Consider the following 19,735-nt stretch of genomic DNA (forward strand, 5'->3'; position numbering starts at 1 on the left):
CTTTACATATTTATAAAGCAATTTGAAAGTTTGAACAAATTCAAATTTAAATTTAAAGCATGCACTGTTACTGGTGCATATTAGTATACATATAGTACCTGAATAATATTAAAATGTTGAATATGTTAATTTCCGAGGGGGGGGGGGGTGCACAAAATGAGATATTGCACTCAATATTTGTTTTTAACTATACAGCAGTTTTGTGCTGTCCTTGAATGGTAATTTTTAAGCACGATAGCCCTTTGCACTGGTAAAAAATTTAATACGTCATATGTCTTTTTTTATTGAATGACTGTACATCACTGTAAAAAATAAGATACAAAATCACTGTTGTCCTTTGTTGTTGAACGGTGGATCTTTTATGTCTGCATTGAGCTTGAAATATATTAAGATACAGTGATGTACATTGATTCAATAAAAAAAGACATATGATGTATTTCATCCATATTTCACATGGTATTTTTGTTATACACCTAATTAGAAAATATGTGGTCTGGCTCCTAGGTGGGCCCCCAGTGGCACTGATGAAAAATTGTGGCCCCCTCCAATTTTTGTTCACCTTTATGTTATGAAAAAAAATGCTTGTAAAATGTGAAGAAAACTGCAATTTGTCTGACGAAATGAAATAAATTCATTTAGCAAGAAAGGCTTTCTATCAGCGGACCGCAAAAAAAATGAGTGGTGGGCCAGACCTGACCTCCGGGCCTTGAGTTTGACACCTGTGCTACAATTGCAGCTCCAGTTTGCTCATTTCAACAAGCGGCAAGTCCCATTTTTAAACACACATCGCTCTTCTTCCCAGAGTCCAAACTATTATTAGCAGTCCCGGCTTTCTCCTCCATGCGTAAAAATAGAAATACACTTGTCCATAACTGGCACCCATTGACACAATAGCCCCTCGTTCTGGAGACGTAGCTCCTCCCAGTGCGTGCGTGTGTGTGTGTGTGTGTGCATGTGCGTGTGCTTGCGTGTGTGTGTGTGTGTGGCGGGTGGCTGACAGCTGGGCTCGCCTGCGCTCCAGCTTCAGTCTGCTAAGAAGCTTCATCCCCAAATAGGATGACCGTCGGCGGCTGTTGTGAACGAGCCTGCGCGCACCTCAGTGACCGTCGCCACAACCGGGACTCTCGCTTCACTCTTCCCGTGGGACACTTTTAGAGCCTTCTCAACACATCGGCGTGTTTTTTTTTTCTTTCTCTTTCTTTCTCATTCTCTAGTGTGGATTTCGAGATGGATATTCCGATTTGAGCGCTGCGCACGCACACACAAAAAGAAGAGACGCGCAAGAGAAAAGTAGCGCTCGTATTTGTTGTGAGTCGTTGCGTTAAGAATCACGTTTTATGGATTACTAATAGACACGAGTCGAGCAACCACTAGAAGATCTGAACATTCATGAGCTGAAGGTAAGAATTCTTTGTTATTTTTTTGAAACTTCAAAGCACCCTTTCATGCCTTCTATGCGAATCGCTCTTTTCGCTGCCTATTCGGGAGGTTGCTTGCTTCGGCGTCAAGTGCACCGGCCAGCAAGGTTCACTTTGCACTTCATCAACTTACTTCACCTATTTATTAAGCAATTTGAAGGGTTGAACAGCACATTTAAAGCCAAATGGTGATTATGTTACGTTTTCCTTTTCTGTTACTGGTGCTTTTTTTTATTCAGGAGCACATTTTCCGTGCATAATCTCTTTTATGTTGTTTATCCATATATGGAATGAAGTGAGTGTCATCTTCAAAGGGGGTACAATATTGCAGATGAGTAAGTTTAAATACTAAGAAACACACAAAACAATAGGACTGAAGTGTCATTTTTGCTGTAGTAAGATGTTCAAATAGGAATTTAAGCAAGACTCTTCACCAAATGTTTGACGTGTCATAAATCTTAACAAACCCAACGTGGATAAATGACAAAAATAGAAATGATTAAAAAAAAAAAAGTAAAAAAAACAACATTGCTACTTTAGTGAATGTAGCGCTACTCAAATAACAACAGTGATTTACATGCAGACATGAAGAGGATGTGTCCAATACTAAGTTATTAAGTTACTAGTAATGTGATATGAACCTATTGATTATGTATTGTTCTTATTGGGTTAAAGTGTGTTAGCAGGCTTTGGCTGCACAGGCTGGGGTGTGTTCAGGGACTACATGTGCATGGTGCAAGGGAACCATTAGTGGTCACTATTGCTCTAGTCCAATATACCAATGTTGCAATATCTAACCCAATTATTATTTTTTTTTAAGTTGTTGTTTCCATGCTGTTTTGTGTTGCTTTTTTAAACAAGCATGGCGAGGAGAGAGCGTGAGAGGCCTCACAAGCCACATGCAAGAGCTTATGGCAACACCCAGACACTCCCAGTGGTTTCCTTCTCTCTCTCTTAGAGATGTTCAACATGATTTTAGTTTTTGTGCATTGAGAACAACCTGAAGGTTGAAAAAAAAAATGCAGTTTGACTCTATTTCTGTTGGCTTTGAACAACGAATAGATTTCTACGTAAAATTACAAGATTAAAAAAAAAATCATTTTCTAAAACATTGCCCCTCTGGGCACGCATTTCCTGGAGGTGTTGTAGCCAAAGGGCTGTAAATCTGGCCACGCTGCGAAAAAGGCCAAACAGTGCTTATCCGCCTTGTAACAATTCATCCGCTGACATGTTGTATTGCGAATAGATGCATTATACAGTAAGACTACCTTCGAATCCAGCCGGCGTAGATCCTCTAACAATAGCAATCGTGTGTGACCGATGTGTATTTGCCACACTGTGTCTATGTGTGTGTGTGAAAGCGAGAGAGAGAGAGAGAGAGAGAGAGTGGGAAAAAAGGGCGACCAACAGGAGAAATAGTTGGTATTTAAATGTGCCACTCGAGGAAAGACGCTGCCTGAATACAGTGGCTTTGAATAATTGATAAATAGCTTTGCTCCTTTTCAAATGAATTGGCCTCCTTCTCTAAACAACGAGGCCAGTCAAGCTGCTGTTAACTGTCACTGCTCATTCAATGAGAGTCAATACTGAGGCGTTTCATAGTTGTTGCGCTTATGCCTATTTCATGGAAGCCATGTTTTATTAATGCACACCCTCAGCGTGTGGGCTGGCTGATGTTTTTCAATGTAATCGGACAGCATCAAACCCTCTGTACTCGCTGGACTGAGATTGGACCTCAAATGAGCCATTCATCCGTTTTCTAGAGTGCTTGACGTAAGTGAGCTGGGGCCTCGTCCCGCTGGGGACACCCTGGATTGGTCGCCAGCTAACCGCAGGGCACAGAGGCAAACAACACGAGAGCGCATGTGTCAAATTTAGGTTCGGGGGCCAGATTGGGGCCGTCATATTATTTTGTGTGGCCCACAAAAGAAAATCTTGTGTATCAACTTCCTTGATTCTTGCTCAAATCTAGCAAAATTTCAAATTGTAATGTTAAAAAATACAAATCTTCAGATATTGATGCATTTTTTTGTTACCAACCCCCTTTTTACAGTAACGTCAACACCTATAACGGGTTATTTGTCAATTTGTTGTGTATAATGGCAATTAAACATTGATATGGCTTCAGCCCTCTGAGGGTAACCATAACTACAATGTGGCACGCAACAAAAACGAGTTTGACACCCCGATCTAGAGTCTTCAATGAACCTAACATGTAAACCAGGGGTGCCATTTGCCTATTTATATATATATATATATATATATATATATATATAAAATATTATTATGGTTTTTTTTTTACATATCACTGCTGTAACGTGAAAAACACATCCATTTTTTTTTTTCATTTATGGGATGAAACTCAATGCAGGCATCCCAAAAACATATACAAAAATAACCCCGACAAAAATGGACATAAGTGTTTTTCACAGGACAGCGACGATATAAACATTGTATACATGACAAACTGATGAATAACTAGTTTTGAAATCAGAGGCCAGTTAAAACTGTTCAAATATTAGGCCCAACTACATTTATTTTAAAAGAGGGGTTAGTAACAAAAATAGGCTTGCATTATATCTGTATTTTTAAAAGTGAAGACAATTTGTAATTTGGGTATTTTTGCAAGAAACAAAAACTTGCACATAATTTGCTTTGGCGGGTCACATAAATTGATGTGACGTACCGGATCTGGACCCCGGGCCTTATATTGTAATCTGTGGTGTCAAACATTGATGAACCAGCCAGGACATCTATTGTGCCGATTGACCACTAGCATTGGTGCTAATTGATGCTAATGTTATAGTTCCAAGCTACATAAAGTGCTCGACCAAACTTCTTGACACACTAAAATGTTTAGTGTTTTTTTTTTGGAGGGGTTTGCTGATTGTTTGCATTGTAACTATTGCCCCTTTTCCAGCCTATATTCGGTGTTGGTTTTCTCTGCCATTGGCAAAACAGTCACGTTCACAATTTTGAGTCACTCTGGGATGCTTCCCCACCCCAGAATAGAAATGATACAGCACCATAGGTGAAAATAAAATGGCCATTTTCCATCGCTTGGTATTATACTCTTCAGTCTCCATTTTCTGAGCAGTACACCCCCCCCCCCCCCAAATCAAGGTGAATAGGGTTGTTTTGGTAAAAAGTAGCAATTGTTTGTGAAAAATAAATGACTCTTCATAATTGGTGCAAATAAAAGCTCTTGTTTGTTCCTGGCTCCGACTTTAACCCATTTTCACATTCTCTCTCTGTAAATTGCCGCAACATTTACGCCGGCTGAGCAGTGAATGGCAAAACTGCCTTAATAGCAGGACTCAGAATAAGGCATAATCAAAATAATGACGACGTGTGTTTTTGCACTTTTCTATCTTGGAAATACATCCTGGCATAATGAAATATGCTTTCAATGTTTTCCCAAATCAAAGATGTTAAACAACCCATTTAGTGATTTTCACTGCGGTCATTCAAAGTGTGTCGTGAGTTAAACAAGCAACCGCAAATTACATCTTGTTAGTCTTATTTCGAGATGTTCTTGTTTATTTGATGTATTTAATTTATTTACTGTTTTCCCACAAACCCTCCCGTTCACCGATGCTTCTACGAGAGTGCTGGTAAAGAATAGATCTCGCCGTACAGTGGCTCTATTCACAAGCAGGCTCACTGACATTGTAATCAGTTGCTAATCACTTGCTGTGAAATGTTATCTACGTTACACAAAAACACACACATGCACACATGACATTCCTTTTTCTAAGCTTCATTGTGTTGTTCCAAGCGGCTTTAATGAATACAAGTCCATGACTAAAAACAATGGGCATCCTTGTTACATTAGCATAAGTGATTGAACGCATCGCGGATGCCAAAAATGCCAGAAGCATGAAGGACCGGGCGAAAGACACTCACGCACGGCAAGTTAATGACAGAATTGGCTGGGTGTCTTGTTGGTGTTTTGTCTGATGGTCCCCTGGCAAGGCTTTGTTGTCTTGAAACAAATGTGAATTAGAATGCCAGCCCATCGACTCGGAGGAACGTTTTATAGGCCGAACTTGGCCAAATGGGCTCCGGATGAAAAAGCATCAAACATCCTGGAGCATTTACAATCAGCTTAAAGCATCATGGAATTGTTGTCGGTTTTTAAATGCTCACCGTAAGTCGGTGGAACATGTGGAAGTGCTTTTGTCACAGCTGAGTTGGGTTGCTTGTCATTAGTCAAATGGAACGGAGAGGGGGGGGGGATGCATTAGCAGAGATAATCCAAAAGCAGTAGCGGACGGGCTTTGTGTGATCACTTGACAGTAGATGGATGAATGGGTGAGCCTTGAAGTCTTGAACTATACATTAGAGCAGCCGTCCCTAACCGCCGGGCCGAAAAGATTTGATTGACCGTTAGAGCCTGAAAGAACTTTTATTTTGAAAATCAGTCTGTGCCTCTGCGAAAACTGCTTGTTTTGGTCATGTTATAAGTGAACAGATTTTCAAAATTAAAACTACAATTTCACTAAAAAATCCAATATAAATTCTCACTATTTATAACCAATTTCATCGCTAATCACTTTATTACTTCAGCTAGTGCTAAATGCTATCTTGGTGGACAGTTCAACAGCGCTGAACAAGCAATGCATTCACCATTATCCAACCTTTTTTTGCTTTGTCCCTGCAGCTATTGGAAGATGGCTGTGCCGATTACCTCGCGCCAGTCCCGCATTGTAAAATTGGAAATATGCCGCTAGGAAAGCTCAGCTTGCGTTAGGTCTGACCAGTGACCGTAGCATTAGGCTAGTAGGACTAAATTCCTCATGATTCTTAGACACATAAGCAGGAAGTAGTTCTAGTTCCGATATCACGAAAACATGGCTGTTGGCAATCAGATGGAGTTCGATTAGTCTAGTCGTATGAATCTCTATGACAACTGTGTGATTGACATACAAAACAATGACTTGCTTACTTGACAAAAAACAACCAAAAAACGTCTGCTAGCAAAAAAAAAAAAAAAAAAAAAAAAAAATCTATAGGAAAGCTTCTTCAGAAAGATGGAAAAAACCTTCAACTTTGAAGAAGATCATAAATCTTCATTTAAGAGACAATATCAGTCGTCTATTCATATTCAACTTTAGCGCTACAGGTGCTTCTCACGCGCCAAACCCTCGTTGTGTAATACGTAGTGAGAGGCTTGCTAGAAGGAAATGAAGCCTTCAACACTATCAAAAAGCACTGAATACCTTGATTCCATCTCCGATATCCTATTTCTGTGAAGGAGAGTAGACTGTGCAGATAAGCAACACGCACGCGTGTCATTGTCTGCAGTTTATTGAAGAAAAAACAACAACAACAACTCAATCTAGTTTCGCTCAACTCGTCACTGTATTGCGCCGAACCCTGCTCGACTTGTACGAGCTGAATGGTGGTCCCTGTGACATCTACGCAAACGGTGTGACATCATAGCACGACACTGTGTCAACTTGCCAATGAAAGTAAGACGGCACTGTGCTGTGAGACGGCAGTAGCCTTAAACAATCAACACATAAGGCCTTGTATCCCCTCCGTGTCGTAATCCACTATATTGTTTCAAAGATGGCTTTGTTTTTCTTAGTCTACTGCAAGGAATTCCCAAAGTGTGGTGCGCCTGGTATAATAATTACACATTAACGTTAGGGTTTTCCCTAGTGTGATTTGTTTAGCAAAATCAGAATGCATAAGCATTTCCTCGATAAAATGTACTGTAAAAACATAGTTTAATACGAAAAAATAACAAATATCAACTCGTGCCAGCCAGCCTTGACAAATGTTCTTTGCCGTGACGTAAAATTCCGGAAAAGCTTTTTCTACTGAAACATATGCAGGATTATCAAGTCAACCAATCAACAGACAGTCCTCCCAGCAAGCGTTCTGTACCATACCGCTGCTGAAAAATGAGGTGATATGAGTCGTGTATTAAAACTCATTCACTGCCATTGACGGCTATAGACGTCAACAATTCAATTTAACTATTTCTATTAGTTAAATTTTTTTCCCACTTTTATTAAGAGTATGAAAACCAAATTTTTTTTATTGTTCATTTAGAACAGATTTGTGATTAATTGTGAGTTAATGCGATTAATTATGATTTAAAAAATTTATCCCCTGACGCACCTAATTTTTAATAATCTTTTCTTTAAAAAAATAAATGATTATTAAAAAAAATGTTTAAAAAATACTTTTAAAAAAAGAAGAAAAGATTATTAAAAATTAGGGGCGCCAGGCGATTAATTTTTTTTTCATAATTAATGGCATGACTTCACTAGTTGACTCACAATTAATCATACATTTTATATCTGTTCTAAATGTCCAATATTTTTTTTCTAGGTTTTCATAATCAACAAAAATAACTTAACGAAAGTGGAAAAGATGTTAAACTATTAGAAATAGTTCTAATGAATTTTTTACGTCTATAGCCGTCAATGGCAGTGAATGAGTTAAGGGAACCGCTTTACGATGGAAACACACACATACATACGCAAAGAAATCTGAACTGAAATGAACTGTTGAATGAACTGAATTCACAATAATGCAATCCCCTTTGGAGCACTTAAACCCATGTGAAGCATACAGGTGGTGTTGGCTGTATCCCACCAAGGAATTAAATGGACATGTAGGTATGCTTCAATTATTTCGATTTATCCCAAACCTCCCAAATTGCATACCAGCTAACGGAAACTTTTGACCCGAGGTATGTACTTCCTATCTTAGTGATTAATGTTGATATAAATAAAGTTTTCTGAATCAGCACCTGAAGCTGCAAATACTGTTTTTGAGGTTGCCTTTAGGCATGGTCTGATTACCAGTTTTACAGTGGTTTTAAAAAGTCAAAGTTTCAATAACCGTTAATACTGGCTGTCACCGTTAATGAGGTCTTTTTTTCCCTTTTCTAGGGGCACAATATATGATTGGCTGATTGCAGAGTTGAGTAAATGAGCAGCCTCTTTGATTAATTGCCTCCAATCAACTTTTTTCTCTCTCCTTCTTGGCGGCAAGAAACGTAGGAGGAGAAGCAAGGGAGCAAGACGAAATACTGCAAACAGATGCCTTTTTGCTCTGATTTATGCTCATTGTCCTAAAAAATATAGACAGTATATAAAAGGTGTCAGTGGGTAGTAGTTAGCCCCAAGGACAACATGAGTGACCTATGTTCTAAAAATAACTCACCAGCCACTCTGACTGAATAAGGAGAATTAAAACAGAAGAATGTCGATTTATTTTAGCATAAATCTGCTCTCTGAAACAATGTGGCCAAAAATATATTTACAATAGCTTTTTTTATTTGACCATTTATAACTGAAACATCTTCTAATTACTAGATTAACACCATAGTTGTTCACAATTGGTACTCCTGCAAGCCTCTGGCCAATAGTTTTCAGACAAAATTCGGGTTCGAATTTCCCGCCCTCTGTCTGCGGATGACGTCATGTACGCATTGTGTATTTGAAGAAGTGAAAATGCTTTTCATTCAATTATCGGGTCCAGTGTACATGTTTCTTCTGAATTAAATATTCTATATTTAAAAAAATAAATAATATAAAGGTCAATAGGAAAAAATATTGATTTTATTTACCCCAATAATTCAAAATAGTTCATTTTAGGGCATTTTATTACCATGATGAGTTATTCTTACTCGTAATTTCATTGTTTATTTTATGCCATTAAGTTCTTGGACATTTACAATATGAAGTTACTAAGGATCACATTTGCATTCAGTTTTTTCTCCCCTTCTGTTTACCCAAAAGGAAGCACTTATTTTCATATGATTTGTAAAGAAAAAAGTTGTATTTTTATTTCAGTGGGAGTAAAAAAAACTTGTTGGCAAAAAGCAGTTCAATGTATGTTGTCTATCAGGAGAAATAAAACAAATCTTAATGAAAAAGAAAACAATCAAAAGATTCAAGCAGAGAAAATGATTCCAAATGATAATCTGAGTCAAAGTGTAACCCACTCCTCACCATGTCTGCTGAGATGGACTCCAGCCCCCCCAAAACCCTCCACCCGATAAGCCATATAGAAAATGGATGGCTGGATAAACGGTCTTGATGAAAGGTGCATCAAATGGTCACCACGCACGGCAAGCCAGGGTGTGGCCTCGCCCTCGCCTTGTGATTTCCCATCTTACGCCAGCACAAAGGACTAAAGGTGCCGCATGGCGGCGGTTGTGGGTCTCCAGGCTCATTGTTGCAGGTTGCGTGTGACTGTGCATACATGTTTGCACGGTGTTGTTGGCGTGTATCCGTCCCCCCTCCCCAGGCTGGAGCGATTGGCACCTCATCTCTCATCTATTAATCATAGAGAGCGCTTGCTCCCTCTCGTTCCGTTGCCATAGTTTCAGGACCTGTGACAGTGTCGGGGGGGGGGGGGGGGGGGGGTGCTGCTGCCTCGAGAGAGAGAGAGGAAGAGGAATTCAAGGAAAGAGGTGTGACCGGAGAGGAGAGGAGGAAATGATAAGTGAGGGGAAGGCAGAACAATTGGAACGGAACGAGAGGAGGGGGAAGCGATTGAAGCGCCAATGGCAGCCAAACACGCCGAGCGGGTCCTTGCGCTGTGCATGAGTGTGCTTCAGCAACCAAAATGGATTCCGTTTTTATCTCAGCGGCGAACCCTCCATCTCTTCTTCTGCGCGTGCATCTTTTCATGCTCTCCCTCGCAAATGTACGCCCCGCTGCTGCTTTGCTTTTCGCTTCTGAATATATTCACGGCCAGGCTTAGAGATGGAGGCTCCTCAACGAGCGCCGCCGCTCCTCCGACGTGTTTCGGCACATTAAACTGCTTATTTGGCCGTGTTTACGACGAGATGACGGGACCTGGCCTCCTGTTTCATGCTAAGCTGCGTGTTTTGATAGTAGATCAGGCTGAAATCGTATGATGGATGTGAAGGAAACCGATGCAAGGAGTTATCTGTATCTGTCTCATAATACACTATGTAAACACTGACCTACTTTTCGGCCGGTTGGTCGGACACACTCGGTTATTGATCTATCATCCGTCCCTTCATTCAACCTTCCATCTATCAAGCTATTTAGCTAGCTGTCCACTTGTCTATCAACACACCCGTGCCAACCCACAATACATCCATCCATCCTTATACATCTTTCAGTCCATTCAACAGTCATTTGGACTGTCTATGTACCCACTAAACCCCGACCGATTAATCGATTAAGACGAGCTTTTTTCCCCTCCAAAATCTGTTAAAAGAAAAGTCAGATTTTTCTCTCGGTCGTAAGGTATTTTTTTGTTGGCTCCAGCTGGGCATTGAGTGTGACTTTGAAGGCCCAACCTATGACGGCCTTTTTCTATTCTAGTTCATTTTTTAAGTTGATCTTTATCCTGTTGTGTCCTGGCCCTTTCGTGTGAGTTTGTGCCGTCACAAGTTATTCTTGTCCAAAATTATTGGTTAGTGGCAAAATGTTCCGAAGCTAGCTTGCTTCAGGGATTAAAAAAAAAGAAATAATTGGCCGATTAATTGTCATTTGCCTCAAAAAATATATTGCCGGTACCTCTCTACCCACCTATCCAACCATCCCATCTCTCATCCATCCATATCCACATCCAACTATTTACTTTCTGTGTTACTAAATTTAGATCCAGAATGACCTCGATCACTGCCAATGCTACGCTAACGCAGCGGTTGTGCTATCGCCACATCTTATCGCGTCCTGCCCAGCTTGTGAGCCTCTCCGGTGGGAGCGCTCATGCCGGAGCCAACTGGCAAGCAGCGCTGCGGCTCTCGGGTGCACGCATGCATGTTAAACGCATGCGTATTCACAAGCCGAAGTCATCCGCATGCAGTGATTCCCAACCACGTATCTTTCTCTTCCACTAAATGGCAGAAGGTATATACTGTAATGAACGACATATCCATTTTTTTGTGACATTTTTGTTTGGTGGTGTATGGTGGGTTTTTGCTAAATATGCGGCGACCAGATTTTCAAAATGAACACTGCAATTTCGCTGAATATCAAATTTAGTTTACAATACATTTTCACCAGGAACTATGTTGAACAAATTGAATCGCTAGTTAGTAGTCAATGTGGTGAATGGTGGTTGTCTTATTACTTTAGCTAATGCTAAATGCTATCTTGGTTACAGTTCACAATTATCCAACTTTTTTTGCTGGCCGCTATTGGAAGCACTGTGGCATTTACCTTGCCTCGGTCCCGCTTTGTAATACTGGAAAGAAACATCCCACGCGAAAAGCTCAGGTTGCATTGGGTCCGACAGGCGACCGTAGCATTAGGCTAGTAGTGCTACATTTTCCATGATTTTCAGTCACAGGCAGGAAGTAGTTCGACTTCCATTATGACGAAAACGCGCCTGCTAGCGATTAGATACGGATGAGAATGAACAGGAATAGGAATTTAACAGTTTAATTCCTTTTTAATTGTTCTATCGCATGAATCGCTATGACAACTGTGTGGATTGGCATTCACGTAGCCCAACCAAGTGACTTGCTGACTGGACTAAAACAATTAAAAAAAGATGCCGGGACGGGACCTGCGTAAAGGTGGGACCTTTGTGAGCATGGAGGGCCGGTGGGCAGTAAACTAAGAATACCTTATTGTCTATGTAATTCTGCACCTTCCACGCATGAACCTTCTTCAAGGAGGGGGATTGCCAACACAGGAAGCGAGAGGGTGTGCTGGCTCATTGTGCTGATGGCACCGAGGTGCTCCTTCACCTTTTGAAGTGATGAGAGTGCAGGTGACATCATGGCGGTCACATTCTCAGGTGCGGCAGGTGAATTAATCCTGAAGCAGTGTGTGTGTGTGTGTGTTGAGAGTGGACACAGGCATGCATGCATTCATGAGTGTGCGCGTGTGCGCGTGTGCGTAGGATTCAGTCATCAAAGCGGAGGAAAGCCAACGTGTAAGGTGATCTGTATGCTCACGGCACAGCGGCAGTCATACTCTCACAGGCTATAACCCACACTGCTTCCTCACAAATGCCGACTCCACAAGGAAGGTTTCGTCTCATTATTCATGCGCTCCGAATTCCCTCGACAGGGTTTCTGCCGCCGTTATCTCTCGGCCGTAATCACGGTGCTGCAAAACCCGCCGCAGTCGGCCCTGAACCGGACGGGACCTCGTCAGATGACATCCTAGCCGCCGGGTCGTTCGCAACAGGCATCCCTCTGCTCATTTAACGCCCTAATGATGATGACAGATTGCTCGTCATTGGCCTTGGGCGAATATTAATCACTTCCAGGTAGAGAGTTAAAAGCTCTGCCATGATCTGTACTTAGTTTTAGATTCACTATATGCTCTGAACATCCATCCAGTCATTTGCAAGTACTGCTTGTCCTCATTAAGGTTGCATGCAGGGCACATGCATATAAACAAGTATTCAAACTCACCTATGGTTAAATTAGTATTCAATCAACCTTATGGGCATGTTTTTAGCGGGAGCTGGAATAATTGGAGAAAACCTCGGCAAGCGTGTGAGCCGAGAATCAAACAGGGAAACGCTTCTGTGAGGCAGACGTGCTAACCACTACTGCACTGTGCTGCCCTATTTTGCAATCCTTTATATATATATATATATATATATATATATATGTATATATATATATATATATATTAGGGGTGTGAATTGCGTAATACCTGGCGATTCGATCCGTATCACGATTCATAGGTCACGATTCGATTCGATTAATCCCAATACAAATCTATCTATCTAATTGATTATTGTGTTTTTTTCTCTTTTTTTTTTACTCAAATTTAGAAAATACTAATCAGTACATGTTCATGTACACTGTAAGATTTGTGTGAACATTTATTTATTTATCTGAAACTTCAGGCTTATAAATGAGCTACTGTATTTAACAAACAAGTTGTTTCATGTTTGGACAGCACTGAAATAAAACATTAAGGCTTAATGTTCCATATAGAACATTCTTCCATGCTTAAAGTGCGAACCCTAACCCTAAGTAAGACGTTTTGTTGAATATTTCCATCAAAAATTGATGTTTAAAAATCGATTCGGCCGCATATAGAATCAATTTGAGAATTGTGCACTGTAAGATCGCGACATATTGCCAAATCGATTTTTTTCCAACACCCCTAATATATATATACATATATTAAGGGTGTGCATCTTCAATAAAATTGATACATATCTCAATACACGAGGTGTGATACAGTTCAAGGGCAGTTCGATTTCAAAGTGGAACAATTTAATTGAGTGGGATTACGATTCGATTCTATATGGTGCGACTTAATTTGAGATTATGATCCAATGATTTTCTCGTTGTCATTTACATGGAAATGAATGAACTTGGTAGTACGGTAGTATGGCATTTCCTTCAGACTAGATTTGATTTGATTTGATATGTATCTCAATAAATGTTATAGTGGATGTTATAGTTTTCATTACACCCCATCCTTTGGATGGATTCAATTTATTGCTATCACTAAATGTTGGGCTGTTGAAATACAACACCAACACATATTGTTTCCCAAAACACAGCATGTAGAACAATCACACCAATCTCATAGCCATGACACAAACTTGACCTGCATCCAGATGGGCTGCTAGCTATTAAGCTAAAAATGAGTACAGATTTGTTTCACTTAATCAATTATCTGACTCAATCACGGGTTTGATTCATTATTCACCTCCTCAAGCTTAATCCTCTGTCTGTCCGACACATTTTAACGCTCTTGGCAAAGTTTGGGGGGGAAGGCCCTGTTTTTGTTCCAGCATGCTTGTGCCCCAGTGCATAAAAGGTTCATTAAGGTTCATCAGGGCGATTAAAAAACAAAAAACAAATCAAGATTTAGGGTACGGATCCGAACACTTTTGTATCCGCATGAAAAATAATAATGCTTTTAATACTTTGGAGACAGACACTAATAATATGAGGTCGTATCATATTGCTTGGGTTGATATATTCACGGTGGCGCTTAAAGCAAACAGAAAACTATTGACTGCACGTGTTCCTGCGTCTCAAACCTTGTTAGGAAATCAGGCCTGTCTCTTCCTCTCTTGGTCAGAGTGGCCGGCGGACTCCAAGTGATTCCCTGGAGGATCGTCTATTTCACAATCCAATCAGGCAGAACTCGGAACAATATTACCTCTGTGTGTGTGCGCGTACATTTATTACATAGTTAATGAACAAATTGCAGCCATGTGGCACGGTCTGGTGGCGTAACTGGTGGAAACGTTGTGACTTACGCTGCCAGCAACCCCTCACCTCCCCATTCATTCACCCCCCCCCCCCCCCCTCCCCCTCAATCCCGTCACCACAGTGCCCACACACTCGCACACACACACACACACTGGCCGCGACCACAAGGCCCCTAGTGTTCCCGGCCCGTCTGTCCATCAGCTCATGCGGAGCGCCGGGCTGGGAGTACTTATCATCACTCTGCTGAGTGGAGGCCTCACAAAGACTTACTCACATCTCAAATACACACAGACACACACACACACACACACACATGCACACACGCACGCATGCATGAGCACATTGCACTTAGTCCTGATCTGCCTGGTGGCTGGTGTGACAGTGAGGGAAATCCGGCATCTCTTCGACTAAAACACTTTTGTCTTGTTTGTTTAAATATGCTTTGTAGAAAGATAAACAAACTGTCATCTGGATTATGTTCAGTGGAAGCTTTTTACTTTCTAAAGCAGGATGCGTGTGACATTGCTCCTTCATTCATTGAGACCCGGTGATCGACACATAAAAGAAAAAAAGATGACAAGTGCACAAAATGTCTTTTTTTTTTTTTTTTTAGCTACCTCTGAGTAGGATTAGGATATAAAACACTTGCTTATTATTACCTTGTTTTTTTACATTAAAGAGACCGTTAGCAATAGTCGTCGTTTAAAATATATATAAATATTTTTAGCATCTCTAAACAAACAAACAAACAAACATAAAGAGCTTCAGGACACATTTAGACAGCAAACCCATGTGCTGAGGTCTGAATCTCAAGACAGACCCGACCATTAATAAAGAAGAAAGTCTTGAATCTTAGCGTTAGCATTAGCATTATTAGTTATTTAGTTATTAGTTATTAATTAGCAAAACTAGTATTTCCATTCCATTTTTGGTGTGGCCACATCACGATGTGTTTGTATTCATTTTACAGTAACTTTTTTGATTCATTGATATTTAGCAAACACAAAATGGGCATTACTGCCCCCTAAAGGACTGAAGTGGAACAGCATCTACTGAAATGTTTTCAGTTTTGACATTGTTGGATCAAGGAATATTTTAGCTATCACATTGGCAACTCAGAATGGAGAATGTTTTTTTCTGTGACTGGCAGTTGACCAGTCTCGTTGTATCCCACTTTTAACCCGAAGTTAGCTTGCACCAGCTCACATTTGAGGAGGAGCGCTGTTGGGAGTGGATGGATGGCTCGAAACTCAGAATGAATGGACTGTCGTTTTATCATTCATATATTTGGCCTTTGGCAAACATGTTGTAATGTTAACTACCGCCTCCTGTCGGTCTGGAGTGGAACAGAACCATTTTATTTTAAGTCCATTTTTTTTTTTTGTTTATGTTTTTGGGATGTCTGAATTCAGTTTCATCCCAATAGCATAAAAATATTTAAAAAATTACAAAAATTGACATAAGTGTTTTTCATATAGCAGCGTCGATTTGCAACTTAACTATTGTTAAATCTGGATGGATCAAGGAAGGTCTTCTATGGAATTGTGGCAATTTTTGTAAATAGACTTGGTTGGGTCATTACGCCAAATGTGTTGTTATGGTCCTGTACGTGTCCCTTGATTATGTTGTCAGTTGCTATGCAGTTGCTATGGTCAAATATGCCGTTTTTCTTTCATATAGAACTGTACCTTGCGTTGCTGAGTAACACATTTGTCAGTACTTTGAGGTTTTGTCCCAGCACGTTGACGTTTCCTATCGCTGCTCTTCCATTTAAGTTGTTCTTCCAGGTGTTCGAGTTTGCTTCCATGTGTCTAATTCGGCTTTCTCAATCAAAGTTTCTCTGCATCCAGCCCTGCTCTCTTGTTGTTACTTTGTATTTTTGCATGTAAAGACTCCCTTTTCCCCCAACTTCCGTGTCTTGTCTGCGTTTGGGTCCTAACTCCGCACTTGACTTCAAGGACTGGAATGAAAACCACAACTTTGTGACTGTTTGACTCCTCTGGCTCACAGCAGATGACAAAGGTTCATGCCTTGGCAAAGGCCTGTGATATAACATTGTACCTTATTATATTGATGGAAATCAAAGAGAGCAAAATCGGATTAATCCAGTGTGATTTTTAAGCATCACATCTTAGGGAAAGCCGGAAAAATAATAGTTACCTGACAGACTCGCATTGATGATGATAAAAGCTATCAAGTGCAAGCAGACTGCCGGGTGTTATAAGGGTCACAGCGATGGGAAGCAATCAGGATATCTAAGTAGAGAGAAGCGAGAGAAGGAAGCCAGCCTGTCAAAGCCTCTAATAGAAAGTGTCTGTACATTTGGCCAAGAAGACAGGAAGTGAGGGTCTGATGCTCCGACAGTGAGGATGATTAAGCCAAGATAAATAACCTTCTACCTCCGAGCGGCCCTTCTTTAATGCGCACAAAAGCCGCGCCGCACGCGGGGCCGGTCGCGAGGCGTCGGGAAAGAGCGACAAGCTGCGATGCGAGCGAGGCGGTCAGAAGAGAAAAGTGCCTTGCATGATAATGTATTCATTCCAGCCATCCGCTCTTGATAATGTTCGCAGCATGCTTGGCTTGACTCATTCATCAGCGTCTACCGGGGGCCTTTTCAGTTTATTTGCAAAGAAACCGATGGCTTGTGAGTCTGCGAAGGTGTGTGAATGTTGAGTTTGTTTCTTTTGTGTATGATTCAAATCTCTGAATTCTGCTGCATGGTTTTGCCTGGCTATAACATCTGCGTTCAGAATCAATGCATGGTCTCGTCTGTTTGACTGAAAACTTCATTTCATGTGAGAATATGAATATTATTCAAATGTACTGATTGTTATATCAAACTGAGATTGAACCTTTGACCTTTTAATTGAGTTTGGAGGCTGAGGCAAGGCTTGATGTGACGCAACATGATTAGGCATCGTCGGAGGAGGATTATTCTCTTTTTGGGAGATATTAACAAGATTTGTGCGCTTTTCTCACATCGTTTGAAGCAGTTAAAACTCTCAGTTAAATTTGCTAAGAAATCAAGCACCGACACCATTTCTTCTTTGTATCTCATCTTCGTATTAATTTTTTCTTTGCTCTGATTGTGTGAGCGAACATGTGATCTTACATACCATACATGAGATGTCGTAACGTGAGCTCACCTGGTAACCAGATAGGAACGCATGACAACATCGGAGGCTATCGAGACTCAGCGTCCGTTAATCATTTACGCAGTTTGACCGACTGTGTTTCTTTGCCTTTGGATCAAGGTGGCATTTCGAAACCGGTTCCTGGTTTCTGGGTCCAACCATGAGCAAAAGCACTCAGTGAAATGATAAGACACACGCAAACTGGTTGAGCTGAGATTGTACTGGTAGCCAAAGTTGAAACGTTTGATGTGGCGGCGTTGGTTCCACTGGAATGTGTGAATTGGTTTTCGAGCTCCGCTGGAAACAAATGAGCACGTAACCTCCCGCGTGAAGTAATATTAGTGTTGCTGTTTTTAGAAATGAACCGAATGTCTCTAAGCACCATCCCGAGCGAGCTCATGCCGCACTTTTACAGTACGTTACATCAGCGCACATGCAAGCGAGGAAAGGGGGTGGCATGAGGAGAGGAGACTGGAGGTGCAGCTCTGACCTAGATAACGGGAAGTTCAGAGCGGCAGTTTTATCCTATTGTCATCATTTAAGTGTGGAGCTTGAATTTAAAGTCATTTGAGTCGCCCGGATGAACTTCCTACTTTTTGTTTGTCGCAGATTATCTAGGACAGGGATGAGCAGACTTTAGTACTAAAGGCCCACATTTGATTTTTGAAAACGAACCCATGGGCCAGGCCATTTTGTAGATGATTTTTTTTTTAAATTGAATTTAATAATCACAATACTGTAATTGAATCATAAAGAATTTACCGATGTTTTGGGAGAAATAAAATGAACTAAATGTTAGCTGGATGGGCTTTATGAAATAAGAGAGCTGGCCGTAAGTGGCCCCCTGACCATGTTTTGCCCACCCCCCTGCTTTCAAACAAACATATATGCACGTGGCTGCTTGATAAGCCGGGACATGTGTTTGCGCTGGCGCCACTGCAGCAGTCATTTGCTTCACACATTAACAGGTGAAGGACTTAAGTGTGTGTGCGGTGCGGTCGAGCCAGACGTTGGTAAATAAGCAATCCCAGATAGTGCATAAAGAATGAGGAAGTGGTACACATGTCGATGATGTCATCTCAGCTGACTGGAGTCTAACCAGTATGATGTGACACTTAAAAAGAAGATCATCTCGTTTGTCTTGCGCATAGCATGCTAGCACGTCGGCCTCATACAGTATCGGTGTTCTAATGCTTGAATTGGTTGATGTGAAAATGGTGACGTGTCTACGAAATTTGAACTCATTTACTAACTGTATCATTAGATCTATCTATGTCAGCAACATACAGTGACATGATTTCCTGCTTATCCACCTGTTGCTATTCATACAACAGAAAAAAATAGCTTCATTTTCAAAATGATCATGTCCAAATTTTACACTGATAAAAGTACATTTGTGAGTAAAAATGAGACTAGATATTCATTATTTCAGTGTACATTGGTACCTTGACATACAAGTGCCCCAACTTGTGAGCCATCACTTTGTGTTGTGAGCCATTGAATAGTGGAAAGCCATGCATAATTGACGGCCATTGAAAATAATTGGAAGGGGGAAAAATAAACCCCCAAAAATTAGTAAAAAAAACACACAAAACAAACGCCATTACGCAACAACTACAACAACAACAACAACAATTGGCTTGTCTCAATAAAGATGAGCAAACACTGCTGTGGTAAATAGATGGATTCAGTAAAGCACACTGAACTATTCCCCCATTTAAATACTCCAATAGTTAATATTTCAGTCTGATGAGGCGTGATGGCTTTCGAGGGCAGGCCAGTGTGGGCTTTCCGCCAATTTCCATTCCCACTTCACTCGCCTACCTGCGCGAGGCAAGCCTCCATGGCCTCAATTACCTTCTCGCGCCGGCTCTCGCTACCTGTGCCCACTTGCATAATAAAGCGCGACTCCTGTCGCTCGGCCCACCGAAGAGGCAGTCGGATAACCTCCTGGCCTGTAACTCGGGGCTAATTAATGGAGTAAATGTAGCCCGAGGTGTGACTACTGCATCGCTGGAGTACGAGGAGAGGTG

The 19,735-nt window shown here is 41.0% G+C and overlaps 1 protein-coding gene across 3 annotated transcripts in view; it reads left to right on the forward strand.

The window, feature by feature from the left end:
* Positions 1-944: 944 nt before the first annotated feature.
* The window catches only part of sema6a (sema domain, transmembrane domain (TM), and cytoplasmic domain, (semaphorin) 6A), a 134,523-nt gene continuing 115,732 nt past the window's right edge, over positions 945-19,735 (forward strand). For 2 of the 3 annotated variants that reach the window (XM_086075105.1, XM_086075107.1), the window contains exon 1: positions 945-1,400. The gene's annotated coding sequence lies outside the window, so the exon portion shown is untranslated. The remainder of the gene's footprint in view (positions 1,401-19,735) is intronic. The other variant, XM_086075108.1, reaches the window with a different exon arrangement.

This window comes from Leptonotus elevatus, chromosome 5, assembly GCF_054856555.1.
Source record: "Leptonotus elevatus isolate MCC_2025b chromosome 5, RoL_Lele_1.0, whole genome shotgun sequence".
NCBI lineage: Eukaryota > Metazoa > Chordata > Actinopteri > Syngnathiformes > Syngnathidae > Leptonotus > Leptonotus elevatus.